This window comes from Galeopterus variegatus, unplaced genomic scaffold (genome assembly GCF_000696425.1).
Source record: "Galeopterus variegatus unplaced genomic scaffold, G_variegatus-3.0.2 Scaffold251, whole genome shotgun sequence".
Classification (NCBI taxonomy): domain Eukaryota; kingdom Metazoa; phylum Chordata; class Mammalia; order Dermoptera; family Cynocephalidae; genus Galeopterus; species Galeopterus variegatus.
In genome coordinates this window covers 376,691-394,287 of record NW_007726362.1, presented here as the reverse complement: position 1 = coordinate 394,287, position 17,597 = coordinate 376,691, and the positions used below count along the sequence as shown (strand labels likewise).

General features: G+C 39.6%; 1 protein-coding gene and 1 pseudogene across 1 annotated transcript in view; one reads left to right on the top strand and one right to left on the bottom strand.

Annotated features, from left to right (window-relative positions):
- Positions 1-17,597, bottom strand: part of JAZF1 (JAZF zinc finger 1) — a 158,161-nt gene that overhangs the window by 115,734 nt on the left and 24,830 nt on the right. The window lies entirely within an intron of this gene.
- Positions 16,282-17,597, top strand: part of LOC103585540 — a 3,012-nt pseudogene continuing 1,696 nt past the window's right edge.

The window sequence follows — 17,597 nt, the reverse complement described above, 5'->3', positions numbered from 1 at the left end:
CAAGACTTTGTAGTACCATCATGAGCATATCAAATGAGATTATGTGTAACAAAATGCTTTGTAATCTGTAAAGTACTATAGAAGTGGTTACTTGGGTCAGCCAGATATCAGAGTATAAGATTTTCTTTTTTCTTTGCAGAGATGTGGAGGCTATATAGTCTGAAGGCATAGTAGGACTCTTGGAGGCCACCCTAGACTGTTGGCAGTGAATCATTTGAGGGACTAAATATACAAAGTTGCTTCGTCCTCAAGATGGTCTAGTGTCCTTAGGCATGTTTGCAGCCATCTCCTTGGAATGCCATCCTTCCCAAGAAGGGCTAGGATTGTCTGGTGATACCTACCTAGTGTGATAGAAATGTATCTATGGGAGAGCATCCATGAAGGGCCACTATCATACCCATGGGACCTTTAAATAAGGTAGGCATAGATTTTACTAGAATGCCATCCTTCCCAAGAAGGGCTAGGATTGTCTGGTGATACCTACCTAGTGTGATAGAAGTGTATCTATGGGAGAGCATCCATGAAGGGCCACTATCATACCCATGGGACCTTTAAATAAGGTAGGCATAGATTTTACTAAAAACTGGGCTTTTATGACACTAGCCCCAACAATCTTCGATCTATAGTAACTGAAAAACTGTAGACCAAACATCGGGCTGGTATTTATGAAACCATATGTTAATAATTCATCCTGAGGTGAAATACAGGACACAAAATAATAACAAATCAGTGCATCAGGCTTCTATTAGAAATGCACTGATGGTTCAAACAATCTGAATTTCAGTGACAAAAGACACAACCCTTGAACACAAGATGATTTACCATTTTTCCTCTAATTTTCTGCAAATACAAATGAGGCAACTTCATTTCCCATTTTAAATGGGATTTAAATAAATGTTGGTATATGTTTCATAACCTTGCACATTCTTTTTACAATAGTAAACCCACCTAAATTGGATATAAATACTTTTATTCCTACACCTTACCCAGGAGGCTTAGCTCAGTGCCAGGCACATAGTTGTTGTTGTTATTAGGCCCATCTCCCCTATTTAAATATGCTCTTCCATTTTCATCTAGGTGTGATGACTTCCCTGCAGCAGTACTCTTTTGGCTCACACCTTGAACCTCTTTGATGTATAATGGTATTTACCCTGGCATTCTTTGATGCATTAGTACTGCTAAGGCAAAAGAATAGAACTATGACCTTAATAAAATGCATGCCTCTGACTAATTAATAATGCAATTTCTTATCAGGTTCTAAGGCATTTGCTACCATGTGTTATGTAAGTAAAAAGGCAAAAGCACACATTTTAGATGTTAGAGAGTAAGCCTTATGCTCACATTTTTTATTCTGGTCACCTGTCCTAACAGTCATACTTGCTTTACAGCTACAAGAATCTAGGCATGCCATTCTTACGAAATAAATTAGGATTCTGAATCCTTTCACACGTTAATTATTAGAGTATTTAGGTCCTGATGTTGCTACCTACACCTGACAATTTTTCCAAAGGGCAGAGAACCAATCAAGAAGAACATAACCCATCAAGAGAATGGAACATTGGTCACACACTATTGTAGGAAGAAAAAAAAATACTGCCCAGGTATTTCTTAGTTTTAGAATCAACACATCAGGAAAAATACCTGGTACAAGAGGAGAAAGATGGAAGGTTCATTATACACACTATTAATATTCTACAGCCTCCCCCTTTTTTGCTTCTGTGTTCTTTCTCAGATTGACTCACTAAGCTGAGCCTCAGGTTCTATTTCCTTCCCTCCTTTAGAGAAACTACAAAACACTTTGGGGAACCAACTCAACACAGAATGTTCCTTGCATATAATAAGTGCTCCATAAATACTTGTATGGTGAAAAATGGGTTAATAACTAGGCAGGTGGGGTGGGTGCTCAGAGCAGCTGCATCACAAGCAATTCAACTCAATATAACAGCAAGTCTGTGTTCAGTAACAGGGATATAAATATGAGTAAGAAACAGCCCCTGCCTTCCAGGAGCCCATAGTCTAGTAAGGAAGGCAGATTCACAGACAGACAGAGAAACGTAACCACTTTGCACAAGGTGGAAGCAGCACTTAGTGGAGAAGCAGAAATTAAACACAAGGGGTGGGGAGGGGTCAGGGAAATCTTTTTGGAGGAGGTAGGTTTTGAGGGATTGAGTGGAGTTTATCAGCCAGAAAAGGGGATTAGGGGATTGATACTGGCACCCAGTAAATTGGTTCCTACCCTTTGCCTGTGCCACCAATCCCAAAAGGAAGCCCTTTCTCATTTTCCATGAGAGGCTTTGCCAACCCAGACACAGCCCATGAGTACCAAATTACATTCTAATCCACCAATTCTCTCTCACATTCTTTCGTAGGTCCCACAAGTGAACCAACAGCTGAAATACAGATCTGGCTAAAAGACGTCAAATCCCTTTAGGAATTCCCAAAGTGGCCGGGCTTTAGCTGGGAGTGGAGTTGTCTCTCTGGGCTATGAATCACTGAGGGAAAAGGGACTGGAGCAAACTGTAACCAGCTATAATACAGATCTGGCTAAAAGACGTCAAATCCCTTTAGGAATTCCCAAAGTGGCCGGGCTTTACCTGGGAGTGGAGTTGTCTCTCTGGGCTATGAATCACTGAGGGAAAAGGGACTGGAGCAAACTGTAACCAGCTATGGGCCTGGGAGAGCTAAACAATAAGCATGTTCCTTTTCTATTAAAATCAGATGTTATCAACTTCAGTCCATTTTCTTCTCTTTATAAGCACAGACACAGAAATACATTTAAAACATGTTTGAAACATGTTCAGGAAAAAACACATTTAGATATTTTTATTCTTATGAGAGAACAAGCATGGTAGGGATTTGAAGGAAACTGCTATCAATATTCAATATAAAAAGTCTTACCTATTTGATCCCTTAAATGTTACCAAATGGAACCACATCCGGATCAACAAAAAGCTTCATAATATTAAACGAAATCATCTTTAGCACAGAGAGAAAAGTAGTTTCCTCTTGTTGCTCTAAAGGCAGTAGCAGAGGATATTAGTTATAGCATTAGCATAATCCTGAGCTTACTGTATTTTAAAAGCATGGAACAAATATTTGATGATGCCTCAAGTTTTACCAAACTCAAGTTTTTCCAGCTGGCAAACCACAGGCTGAAAAGTTAAGTTATATAAGGCTATATAGTCCCATGTACTAAAAATATTTCCAGCCAACCAGTGATTTTTCAAGCTGCTCTAATCCTACATGTAGGTGGATAAATTTTAAGCTTGAACAACTACATTTTAAGGTGTGGGCTTTTTGTTAACTATAGCTAAGAGGTAAAAACTGTCCAAATCCAATTCTGGCATTCACTTGGAACATCTGAGAGTAAAATTTATGTGTATAAAAAAGATTTACAAACTCAATGCTGAACCCCAAATGTACCATTTTAGTCACCAGAACAAATGACAAACTCAACTCTTTGACACTGCACTTAGCTGAAGTGCCTGCAGTTTATTGTAAGCTCAGCTTTGAGAGAGTGAGAGGGGAGCAGGGTTCAAAAGGTCCTGTGGTTTGGCTGGGGCACCCGACCTCAGAATCGACCTACTTAGTAAGGTACAGATCCTAGGAATCTCTAAATAGGGCTCCAATTAGGTGGCATGTACACCCCCACATTCTTTGTGGTGGGCAGGTTATGAAGGATAAAAAAGACAAATTCAACTCAAACAAATGGAAAACAGACTGAAATTGATGTTAAAACCCTTGACAGATCAAACCAAAAATCTATAAAGTATATAACTGTCGTAAGTGATGGGCTGAGTCTGTGAGAAGGTAGGAAAAGCAGCTCCAGGGGTCTGGAGAGAAGGTGGATTGTTTATCCTGGATAATCTAACACAGTCAGCTTCTCACTGGAGCTTGCAGCAGAGAAGCCGTGGTAACAGTAGTAACACCACCCCAGCGTGGCAGACAAAGATGCATGCCTTGGTGCTGGACACTGTAACCAGTGACTCACTCGATCTCCAGCCCTCTTCCTACCCTGGTGTCTTGCCATGCCCCTCCCGCAGTACACACACTAATCCCTCAGCTGGCCATGCCCAGTCAGTCTGGCCAGGGACAAGCAAAGATGGAGGGGCCCTAAAGTTCTGACTGCAGACACCCCAAAAGCTTCTGACAGACATTATTTGTCCTTCTGTGGTCGCCCGCCTCAGGGACCCAAACTATCATAGCTCCTACAGCTAAATACGTCGGTTAGTGGGGGCCATAGCGTTTCTTCTCCCTGATTCTATTCAATGGCTTTCCTCCCCATCTACGCTGCCCAGCCTGGCTGAAGCTGGGTGAGGTCCCACTGGTTATGCAATGTTGGCAAAGATGGCCCTCGGGAAGCTCAGTGCCTGCTCACCCCCTGCAGAGGGACACTGACTTGGAAGGGGCTGTGATGGGCAGTGAGCATGACTGCTGAGTTTGGGAATGCTAACTTAGGATGGTGGCTTTGGTGGGGCCTCCTTGTCCACCTGCAATACCAATCCTGTCCTCTAGCTCCAAATAAAGAAGTCCAACCTTACACTCCAGCAATTTTTCAATATTATGACTGGTTAGCCCATATATGGAGGCCAAATCTGGCAACTCAAAGACAGGTAGCTTATTTAGGGTATCTCCTGGTAATGTGTAAAAGTGGTTACTCTTGGGCAATCAAATGCATGAAAGTCGAGGTCCGCAGGTAGAGGACTAGACAGCGTCTTGCTCTGATCTGTGAACAAGATCGCTCTCTAAACATCACACCTGACTTCCCAGGCTGCAAACAGGACTCCTAATTGACTGCTTCTAACTTACAACAATTAAGAAGGCTGGGCAATAAATTCCTGTGGTTTGGCCTACATACGCTTCTTAAAACATATACTGGTCTTTTACATATTCAACATTGGTTTCTGTCAGATTTGTGAAGTAACAGGAAAAAATGGTAATAAGTGAAAAACATCCTTTGTAACTCTTATGAAAAGGATGCCAATATGCATTCTCTGAGTTCAGTGTGTTTGCAGAGAAAGAGGTGTAATTTATATCGTTTCATTTATAATGGTGCTAAGTTAGTGCTTTTGGCTGCTTTTGACAGGGACCTTTCCAATCGGCCTGTGATGATTTGTTTCTCTGAAACACTTTCTGTACGAAAGGACTTTTAATTAGCTTTCTAGAAAGTGTGTTCCTGATGGACATCACTTCCCTAAAGCCCTATAAGTTTCCTGGCTTCCAAAAAAGAACCCGATGTTAATGGGGATTCTTTGAGTTTCAGGCTTTCTGTGGGTCAAGAATAAATTGCTGTCTCGTGAAATTGTGTGCAGCCGCTTACTGGAAGTCATATAGCCAGGCTTCTTTCTCTGCCTCTCAGCCCAGTCCGTCCGTAAGCCTGCTCGGCGATTTGACTACATTTTTTAATTTTACAACTGATCATGAGGGTGTCACTAAAAGGCAAATTTTTACACAAAAATGCCAGCTGGGAGTGGCCATAATATATGAGGCCACAGTTAGGCATGACCTTGACTTAATGCAGCACTTCCTAAGGGTTCTAAAGTAAAATAAATGTGGGAACCCCAAGCCTAAATGAGGTTAACCAGACTAACTTTAGTGGAAAAAAATTTTCAGAGGCTTGAATTTGTACTGTGAATCTTTTTAATTTGTATCATGAATCGGTAACTGTGACATACAGCATTTCTCAAACTTTCTTAACCATAGAATCCTTCTTCTGAAGAGCAACTCATTTGGGGACACATTGACTTCATTCACCAAATTAACAGAGCACTCTGGGATGGAGCAGATGACCTTGTTGTGTTCTGATCGGGGTGGGGTGGGGTAGCATGGATGGTGTAGTGGAGAGGGGCATCAAGGAAGTCCTTGAGTAGGGTGCAGCAGATCTTAAAGGCCATTCACAAGGACTGAAACCTGATTCAGCTCTTGGAGATCAATGGAGAAGTACAGAGCAGAATGTGCCATAAGCGCTAACGTGATACCTACAAATTGAATCTGTCTTTTACCCTTCCTGTTTCCATGAGAGCAGGTGACCACCGGATTACGTAAAATGGGGCTTTCTCACTCAATTACTTCTCTCACTGATTCTGCCATGTGTCTGGAGACCCCTGTTGAGATGACGCTCTTTGGGGCTGTGACCCAGGGCACTGATGAAGATTTTAAAATGGGAACATTATCAGGAAGGGTAATGTGCTAGGCTATGATTAGTCAATGCCCTTGAACCTTACGAGCACCTCATTATTACTCCCTAATAGCCTCCCTACTCAGAATCTCCATTTATTTTTCCCCATTCTCCACCCCCAACTTAGGACTTCCAAAGTTCTTATTTTTCTCCCTGTAAGAATGCCAGCGACTAATGTTCTGGAGGAAAAGGCCCTGCGTGAAAGGGCTACAGAGCACAAGGCCAGAGAGAACACCAGAAAGCCACACAATGGTCAAAAAGGTGGAAGGGACGAAAATGCAGTGATGCCTACTAATGCAAGGCTGCACACAAATGATGGCTGAGCTCACTTCTGAGTTTTAGTAGAAAAATTAAGTGTGTTAACTTATAAAGCCATTTGTTGATGGAAAGTGTGTGCTGTTCATTCTGCCTGAGTCTGTACCCACCCCTCCTCTCCCTTAGTGGCAAAGATGAAAAATTAAGTGTGTTAACTTATAAAGCCATTTGTTGATGGAAAGTGTGTGCTGTTCATTCAGTTCTGTTCTGCCTGAGTCTGTACCCACCCCTCCTCTCCCTTAGTGGCAAAGACGTCCTTCTCCTGTGACCTTCGGGAACAGCAGCTAGACCCTCACATCAGTTGGCCACATTTACTCCTAAAATTTCTAGCTTTTGCATCCTAGATATTAGGCCTCACCTGGTATTTCAGAAGTGGTTTTCAGTGAGTTATTTTGTTTATTAAATAAATAAGGCTATTTTATAGTTGTTCTTTTCTAGATTGTGGTGACCTAAGGGATGATGTTCAAGGTGGTGTCAGAGGAAGCAACACCTCAAGCGGATTCAACCTACTGGGACATTTCTGCAAGATTTCAGGTGATGCAGCTGGCATGATATATTTTAACTTTCAGGAACACCAGATACAGATGCATTAAAAAAATGGAAGAATAAAAACAGACGCAAAAATAAATCCAAATAGGGTGCTTTGGGTTACCTGGAGATCTGTATTTTCCACCCTAGCCCAGCTCCATTATTGTAACATTCTATCACCTAGAAGACCCTCATATTTTAAGACACAGACTTACAAATGTCCTTGCTCTACACCCAGACTACTGCCATTACACAGTAAGGTTAATGAATTCACAGGATGTTTCTAAGGATTTAATGACTTCTTAATAGATTAGGGTGCACACACAGCTAGACTACTATGACAAATCATAAAACCTTCTTAATAAGAAACCCCAATTAGTTAATTAAAATTTACTAATTGAAAATTCTAAGAATAGCATGTTAAATATTCCAGATACAGCAATAAAACACGTATCTAACATGCCCACCAGACAAGTTCTACATATCTATGCAATACGAGACCTTGGTAAGTGAAATAAGAAATGAGGAAATAGGTAATCACATAGAAACCTTGAAAGTATCTAATATATCAGGAGTGAGATTTGGAAATTATTATTATTTATCACACCGAGAGCAGGTGTAAGGAATGGGGGTCACCTTTATTAATTTACTCATACATTTCTTACTCCCCTACTCCTTTACAGATTCATCTCTCTGGAGATAATATGGCATAGGTCTTACCAATTTTGAATATTTTAACATCTTTTTCTGCCTGTAAAAGATGCACTTGATATTCAGGGTGGCTTCACAAGCAAATGCTCAAAATGCAGACATTATTAAGGTTGTGGGTGCACGTTTCTACTAAAGAGCAGGTTAAATGTTGTAAGAGAAGAAATGCATTCTAAAGCAAACAGAAAACATTTTTTTTAAAATGCCACACACCAGCTCTAAGTTAAGGGGAAAGAAGGATGACAACAGAGCTATAGGGCTCTGCCACTGTCAGCGGGTCCACCCAGTTTGTGTACTGTGTGGCACATGGCTGCTGCTCCATCAAGTCGATCTGACAAGCTCCCTTTTACAGCTCGTCCAAAGCATCCCTGGAGCTGTGCAAAGTCTCTAGTGAACCCTGAAGCCCAGACCATGTTCTCTGATTCATTCTTGTTATGAACCCGAGGGTCCACCTCCACGTGACTAATCTTTTCTCACCATAGCTTGGGAGTAAAGTAAGGTCAAGTGTTTTCGTGCTGAATTCAGTCTTCAAATTTGATTTTGCAGCCCAAACTACACCAGACCCACCCTGCCATGCCCAAGTCAGGTCTCCTTACAAAGAATTTTTGGAAAGAAGAACGAATGACGATGAGGTGGGTGGAAGGGGATAATAAGGGAAAGAGCTGGGATGTGACCCGCCAATAGAAATTAGAGTAGTACTAATAGCAGTAACAGTGGTTGTAGTACAAGGAAAAGTACAGGAGTAATGATAGGATTAGCAATAGCAGTAGTGGTAGTGGAATAGTGATAGTAGCAGTAGTAATATTAATAGCAGCAACCATTTGGGAAGTGCCTACTGAGTGCTAAAGACTGTACACATTATTTTTCTCTCTTATAGATGAGAGAAAAATATTTTATTTTTTTTCTTATTATTTTTCTTACTTTATAGATGAGAAAATGTAGCTCTGCCTAAGGCCACAAAGAGAGTAAATGGACCTAAGATTTGAAATCAGATGTTCCTAATGTGTTGTAGTCACACTCAGGGTCTTTTGGACAAACCTCAGGAAACACCTCTGGTACATTCATTTTGTCATTCCCTTTACATGAAATGTCATTATCTTGCTCTCTAGCTAGATAATTCCTATTTATACTGCAAAGTCCAACTCACTTTCTCCCTCCTCCATGAAGCTTCTCTTCAACTCCTATGAAGACATAGCAATGACCATTTGAGCTAACTTGGTGCAATAACTTATTTTGGCCCTGTGACATACTTTGCACTGTTTTTTTTCATGTGTGTCATCTTACTTGAGTGTATGGACCACCTTTTATATTTCTTTGTCTCTCCAAAAGTACCTGGCACCTGTGAGTATATTGTAACCATTCGGTACATAGAGTATATAGTATAGTATAACAAAGGCATTCTATAAATGAATGAACGAATGAATTAATCTTGTGAGCATACCCTTTCACAGGTGATTGAGACCAGATTACACCAATCACTGCAGCAATATACAGATGGTCTAAACTGGGTTAGGGTGAAATACTGCAACCTCAGTACTTAATTTACTCAGCATAAAAATTCATTTAAATACCTCAAATTCTCTCTTTGGAAAAGATATATGTCTGTGTGCAACTCCCTTACAGAAAAAGGCAAACCTCAGAAAATGAAATCTTCCTAGTTCATTCGACTTGTGCTTATTTACCTAAACAGTCTTTTCACTGGAAAATTTTATGTAGTTAACCAATTCATGTGTTTCTTTTAAACCACAAGACTGACAGGACCCAAAGAATCCAGTAGTGAGAATTTACTCTTCTGGGGAGAAAAACCTCTGGTTTCTAAGTGCTCATTTTTAACCTGCATATCTTTCTTTCCTGAGGGTACTGCGTCTACCTAGCATACAAAATCTCTTGAAATTACATTCACTTTGGGATAATCCATAGTAAATGAACCTAGCAGGAAGACTTAGAAGAGGAGACACAGTTTAAAAACGTGACAAAGACTGACTGACTCTAATCATTTCTGACAATCTTTGCTGGTATATCCTTCAGTGTATACCAGGGTGTTCTGTAGAAGTTATGCGGTGGCGGGAGCTGGAAATTCAGCCTGGCAGTGGACTTATTTTGGACAGCAGAGAGGGCTGAGGCAGCTGTGGTTGCCCTGACAATTGCAGGGTTGGCACATCAGCGGAGTGAGAATCAGAGAGGTCTGGCAAAAGTAAAGCCACAGGAGGGAGAAATCTGGGGGGAGAAAGCTTGGTTCCTGAGCCACCCAGGAGGCTTGGGTCAGCACCTCTCCAACTCAGACTGCGCCTGCTGCTTATGACCTGGCAGAAAGCCTGCTGGGAGATAGGCACTGGAGGAAGGTAAGCAGAAAAGGAAGAAACTACGGCGGGGAGGGAGAGTTAAGGGGAGATCCTGAAGGTGGGTAGAATAGACAACAGACATAGCTAAGGACAAGCAGAGTCACAAAGAAGCACAACAGACCAAAGACAAGAAACTGGCATGTTACCAAGAGAGCATGTGAGAGAAGGCAATGGAGCAGCAAACTGTATCCAAGCTCCTCATCAAAGTGGAAACATGGCATTTGAGGACTTACTATATTTGAACTTTCTTCTATGAGAAACTTAGAGGACAACAGTAGCTGCCAATTACATAGCGCTTTTTATGTGCCAGGCACTGTTCTAAGTGCTTTATAAGTATTACCTTATTTAAAACTTACTACAGTCTAGAGGGTAAACATTATTACCCCCATTTTACAGATGGGAAAACTAAGGTACAGAGAGGTTAAGTAACATGCCCACGGCCACGCAGCTTATCAAAGGGAGAGATGAGATTTGAACTCAAGTAGTCTGTCTCCAGAGTCTGTATTCGTAGCCACTAAGCTATACTATCTTCCACAGACCCATGATGTGTAATTACAATGTATGAAATATGATTTGTATACAATTATGTAATTGTCTGAGGCAGGATTCTCAATTCTGGCTACTGCCCAAAGCTGGTGTGTATAGGTGAGTGGCACAGGCCCCACCGATTGCCTCAGACCACATCATAACTGGGACTAGTTGGTTTCTATTTGTCACCACACATATGCCTAGGGACTCTGGTGAAGACATTAAAGAGTTTATTTTTCAGGAAAATATTCTCCCCAAAGAAAGCTGACTGCAAGAGTTAGTGATGGCAGGAAAGAAGGAAAAAGTGATAGGTTTTGCCAGATTAAAGCATAATTCTTTTTTGGATAAATTAAAGAATGGAATGCCAACTTTGATGCCAGTTGTGCTTGTCCGCTAGACATTTTATATAAAACAAGGAAATGATGTCACTTAAACAGTTTCAGTAGGAGCTCCAGCCAGGGAAATAATGCATTTTAAGGGGGAAAGTGTATACCCATGTCATGGTATTTGCAAATCTAGGGACTTAGGGTGCTCTCAGGATCTTTCCATCATGGATGTCAAAGGTTTACGGTCATCATCTAGAGGCAGAATGCTATGCTGCTCCAGTGCTTTGAAACCTGAAAGACCCAAATTCAAATCTCAGCTCCACCACTCGGGGAATAACCTCATTGAGCTTCAGTTTCCTCATGTTTAAAATGCAGATGGTATCTCAGCCATAATGATAGATTATTTAAACAATAATTGTAAGCCCTCCTGCTTTCTTCACATCAACTTTTGGTTGATAGGAATTCCTCACAGTCCTCATGTACCATATACAAGATTTACCAGAAGAGATATTATCACCCAACTTTATGAGAATTTACTAGAAATAAGACTAGCTGCACAGAAGAGGAAATACATGCAGGTAAGAAGTATCAAATCATTTTTCTTCAAAATTTTCTGATTGGGCTGGCCAGTTAGCTCACTTGGTTACAGTGTGGTACTGGTTACACCAAGGTCAAGGGTTCAAATCCCCATACTTGCCAGCCACCAAAACAAACAAATAAAAGAGCTGAAAATTTTCTGATTGTAGCTGTGCCTAACTTTGTTGATGACCTTATGTTACAGAAGGATAAAAGTGAACATAGCAATATTTGGAAAACTACTCTGAGGTTTACCTTAAGTGTTAGGAAGCTCAAGCCTCTCGCAGTTCATATGCTTCATTTATGGAAAGTTTATCCAACTGGCTGTAAGGTCTGGGCAATTCACAGTCTTCCCCAATCTACAGTTAAGACTCGCTTTTTCTAAAAACAAAAGGCTTTTGAAAGGCAAGGGAAGCCAAAGGGATCAAATCCTTGTATCTTATTAATGGTGGATATGAGTTATATTTGGAATCCCATATTGAACACAGAACTAACAAATCCATAGAAGAAAGGCAGTAGGCTTTGCGAGGCCAAAATTAATTACCTTTATTGGCCAGGCTTACGGTAAAAGCAAGTTGACGTGCAGGGGCTTCGCTATCTGCCGCTTTCATTTTGGTATTTAGCACCACAGTTAAAATCACTTTTAATCAGCAAGAGAGGCAGTTGTTTTTAATACAGTAACATGTTGAAGGGAGAATTTCCCCTGATATTCTAGAGAACTTGAACTTTGGCCCTAGCTGTGGAATAATCCTATACAAGCATATCTAAAATAAACTGTCAGTAGGCTAAAGTTCTCCAAAGGTTAACAGAAATGACTTTACCCACCATCCTTCTTTTTAAAACTTCATGGTATAGGGTTAGCATTCACGCGTTTAATTTAATAAACCAAACAAACTGAACACAGTGAGCCTTCAGAATTAGGGAATCCAAATTCCAAATTTTATTGTGCTAAGTGGAATTCTTTGAGATTGATTTTCTGTGAATGAAGGTGAACACAGATAATAAGGCTGAGAATTTTCTGAGGAGTATGTTTGCATATATGCTATATATGGTTTGGCATACAGCATTATGCAAGCATTTTCTACTTAAGTAAATGACAATTTTAGGAGTACAATAATAATCATCTTCCTTCCTATCACAGTTAAATTTCAATTAATTCTAAATTGAAAACAGTGTGGCTTTTGGGCTCTCTTTCCACCTTTTAAGAGGATCAGAGCTAATTCTTGGATGAGAAAAAAAACCTATTCTTTATTTCATTCCAAATTCTGAATTGTCCATTCCTCTTCCCTACAGTTGTTTATATCAAGTAAAATTGGTGGGATGAGGGGTCTTGACCTCTGTTGTGGTTGTTACAAATAACTGCACAAACAACAGCAAATGGATCAGTTTGTAAATGACTCCATTTTCAACAAACTGAAGTAGATTGAAGGTTAACCGTATGTGCAGAGCACTTTCTCTTATTCCAACATAATTTCATAAATGGAGAATGATGCCAACATCTGAACTGCTTACTTATGTATCCGTAGTGGCAATTGTGAATTTCTCAATGTTTCACCTATATCCTCCTCCTCCAAAGGTTTTAGAATTTAGCAGAAATGTAAGTCCCTTGAGAATGTGTGATAAATATTATCATCCAACATGCACATTGTGGCAGAAGTTGGAGATTCACTGGTACATAGCATTAAAACATCCACATTCTTTTTTCCCCAATCAAACCACTTCTGAGACCTATGAAAATAATCTCAATAAAAAAACTACTGGCACTATGAAAGATATTCATTTCAGTAAAATTTATAGTAACAAAATTTTGTAAGCAGCCATAAGGACAAAATAAAGGACATATTTCAGTGAACTCTATCTTATAGAATATTATGTGACCATTAAAAAATAGTAATACTAGTAATTTTGAAGATGCAGCAACATAAAAAATGCTCATGAAATAACAGTTAAATGTATGTCTCCTTTAGAACCTTACAAATGCTTATAAAATTAGAATGGGACTCAAAACATTGAAGGGAAAACACAAAATACTGTGCAAAAATGATACAATATAAGCAATCCACTCCCATTCCACCATTTTCAAAGCTTACTTTACTATTTCCCTAATAATTTAGAAAAATAATTTTTAAAAATGGCCTACACAGCATATTGTTTTTTAAAAGGAGCCAAGGAGGAGATGACTAAGGAAACCAAAGAAAAGCAAAACCAACCTATTCTGGTAGTCACGAATCTTACTGAAGACTAGTTGGGTCACCTCAGATGACAATGATGGTAACTCATGAATCTGTCAGTCCTTAAAATACTGGCTAAAATGATCAAGCTAATCTCAAGAAGAGCCATTTTTTAAAAAAGCGAGAGAGAGGATTTCCCAGTATATCCTACGGTCTGGAATTTATCCTGGTGTCTGTGACTCTGAGTGTGTATGTTGGCATATGTTTCTTTTTTCTAACATTATCAGCATGAGAACCACAAATGCACTGTAGATTTTTCAGAAGTTGAGACAGCTGTGACAGCTACAGTGTTTCATTTATAGACACTGACACTGCACGTTTCAGTACATATCAGACACAAAGGTTAAAATATGTACATATTGTTCTTCAGCATGAAATCTAAGCAAAGACCATAACTCTTGACAGCACTAAAATGTTGCATTTCTTATTTTTTCAAGCTGTTGTACACCCAACATAACTTTTTTTCCTGATATCTTTTATAACACAAACTAAAAACCAGGCATCTAATCCAAATGCATCCATTCTAAATGCAAAGTCTAAGATAAAGTAGAACTGGTGACAAGTATTAAAGGAAGATCTGAACACGTTTATTTTTATAGTCAAGTTGTCTCATGAAGCACAGATACATGTGTTTTCCTGTTAGCCAATATTAACACACATAAATGCCTATCACTCAAGTCTTCTGACATACCAAAATTACTGTTTGAGATGAATAAGGGCTGTGGATCACAGCTTCCTTAAATTTCCCTAAATTTGACTATATAAAGAAGACTGGTGAATGTCTCCCTGTTTAAAAAATGTTATATTTCTATGTGACACATCTTTTTGGAACATATTTGAGTATACTCAGTAAAGTGCTGATTAACACTTCTCGATTTTTACTCCTGACAAGAAATGAAAGATCCTTGTATTTTATAAATCTTGAGCACATTAGATTTTTGTAAGGCTAAAGTCTAATGAGAAATGAAAGAGAAAAACAAAGCCCCAAATCATAAATTCTTCCTGACTAGGAGGCATTCCTTTCTTATCCCTAAAAAAAATGCATTCCTGCACATCTTGTTTGAATTTAATGTCTGAAGTTTGACATTCTTGTTCCATCTCTAGAACAAGTCACGTGGCAGGGTATAGAGATATGACTACATGAATAAAAACACATGAGCAATGCAGCCACTGCACATGCAAAAACAAGATGTGACAGAAAAATATTAACTGCCAAGTGACATGTCACTTGGATACATGTTTCTGTATTTTGTCATGAATGTTCAATCCGAAAGCTACTGGAAGCATCTGAATTCCCCTTCCCTTGCTATTGCAAACCATGGTAATGTAATCAGGAAAAGCTAATGCTTTATGAGCAGCATGCTGGCATCACTTTTCAGTTCTAGAAGATTCACTAAAAGAAAAAGTATTCAGCACATTAACACTATACAACACATTCAACAACTCTACAATTGAGGGCAAGACTTTCTCGCTAATGCAATACCAGGTTCTTCCGAGAAGGCGCTTTGCTCAGATGCTGGGTTTGAGTTTAACTTGGGAAGAGAGTGCTGTTTTTCTTTTATCCCCCACCCACTCTTTCTTACACCAGACTTACATGATTTATAGTATTTTTATTACAAATATAGTAATGAAACCTCACTTTGTGCAGATTGAAGCACTGATGAGGGAATTGGGGTGGTTTGGCAACAGATGGAGGTGGAGAGTGAAATGCAAAAATTCTATTCCTGTCACAAGTGAGAAAAACACAATTCAAGGCTGACTTTGGATACAGTCAAGTTCACCGGGGTACTCCTGGAAGGGAAGGGCACCGATGGTGTATGTGGCAATGCCTGTAATGAGATGGAGTCCATAAGCTGCATTTTCCCTTTTCAGAGCCTCCGTAAACACAGAGGAGAAGCAGGGGAACAGTCTGCAGCAATCATTACTGGTGGCCAAATTTCTCTACTGGGAAAGGCAGTTTTATTTTTGTGCTTTTATATTAGTTGAAGTGTTTGAATAAACAATCCTTAGGAAACGCTCAAGGGATGATCCTGACTGTCTGACCTTCCCGTGGTACCCCGCCTGAAAAATTCTTTCCAGTTCTTTCTTAATTCCTTTATAGACCTGGGATTATGATCTAGTAACTTGCAATGAAGCAGTATAAGCAGTAAAGATGAGGTAGTGGCTTAGAGTTCCAGCTGCTCAACTTCAGACAAGAAAAGAAAACTGACTGGGGCTCCAAAGTTAACTGGCAAGATGGTACCAATTTCACAGGTCTAAGGAACAGGGCTAGTCAGGGTCTACATCATTTCTAAACAAAGAGATTTGAAAAGATCCAACTACTGTTTCTTATCATGGTCTCTCACCTTAGCCTTCTTGTTTTGGGAAGACAGAAGAGCCGTAAAAGGGCTGGAGTGAGGTATTACCGAAAAGACAGAAGAACAGAAATCAGCTGGCATACTTCTCTCTTCCCACCCTCCTACATCTGGTTCCCTACTTTTATAGAGCCTTTGTGATTTTCACAGACTTACCACAAATGATGAAATGGAAGGAACAAATCTGAACATAAGATGATCTTTATTACTCAAGAATCAGGTAAACGTTCATCTAATCATTCATGTTCAAACAAGGGACTCCATCGTTTCATTTGAATGATTTGACCTCTGTTCTATGGTGACTGGGGTTATAGACCTTAGCTTCAATCTGGATCTCAAATTCAGTACCCTTTGAAAGGAATTTCAGAAGACAACTTGGGAATTATACCCTTCCTTCATGTATTAAAAAGATCTAGCACCTTTCTGACTATGTCATGGCCCTGCTACATGCAAAACTGAGGTTTTATCACACTAGTCATTCATAAATGCTATGTACTGATATTGTGCTTATTAAATTGGTAAAGATTTTTTAAATGACAATCCTCAATGCCAGCAAGGAAATAGAGAAGCATCATTCCTATTTTACCACCGGCAAGAATAAAAATAAAATAATTTGACAACCTGCATGAAAGTGTTAAAGTGTTCATATACTTGAATACCAGTTCTAGAAACATGTCACAGGGAATCATGTGCATCATTTACAACAGTGAAAAGTGGAAAAAAATCCAATGAAATAACAGGAAATAATTAACTATGCTCTAGGTATTAATGCTGCCAAATGATTATTTTGAAAAAATAGTGCCCCCAAGTGCTTACAGTATAATTAAGTAAGAGAAGCGGATGACAAGACTGTATGTAGGGCATGATCATAAATTTTGCATAAAAATACGCATTGGAAAAAAAATCTACAAGGATATACCCAGAAATATTAACCATTATTAACTATGGGTAGAAAAATTTAAGCATTTATTTTACCAAATTTCCATAATGAGATTATTTTTGTAAAGAGAAAAAAATATTACTTTAATAAGACACTGAATCAAATAGACAAAAATTACAACAGCAACGGTATAAGTTTTTTGGCAAAGATTCCAAAGCACCTTAATTCCCACAGTGCGTAAGGAAGAACAAAATAGACATGCATGCATCCTACACTGGGACCTGTTTCTGGAGGAGATATTCATAAAATATAACAAAATTTCAGTTGTGGTGGTGATTCTGGAAGAAACAATAGTGTGGCATGAGCATTGAGAAGCAAAAGAAAACAAAGACATATGCGACTGAGATAGGAGGGCTCAGTTTCTCTGGGCTCAGGTTCCGGGACACACCTCTGGGTTTCAAACCATTCCCCAAGGTCTCAGGTGCCTTCTCTAAGCCCTCCCTTAGAGGAAAGCTACTGTTGCTGTTTAGACCTATTTTCAGCACCAACACAAGGAAAATGACACCACAGGGGGCTGGCTTATGCAAATCCAGTGGCTGGGCATGCTCAGTAGAGAGGGGTTATATAACCC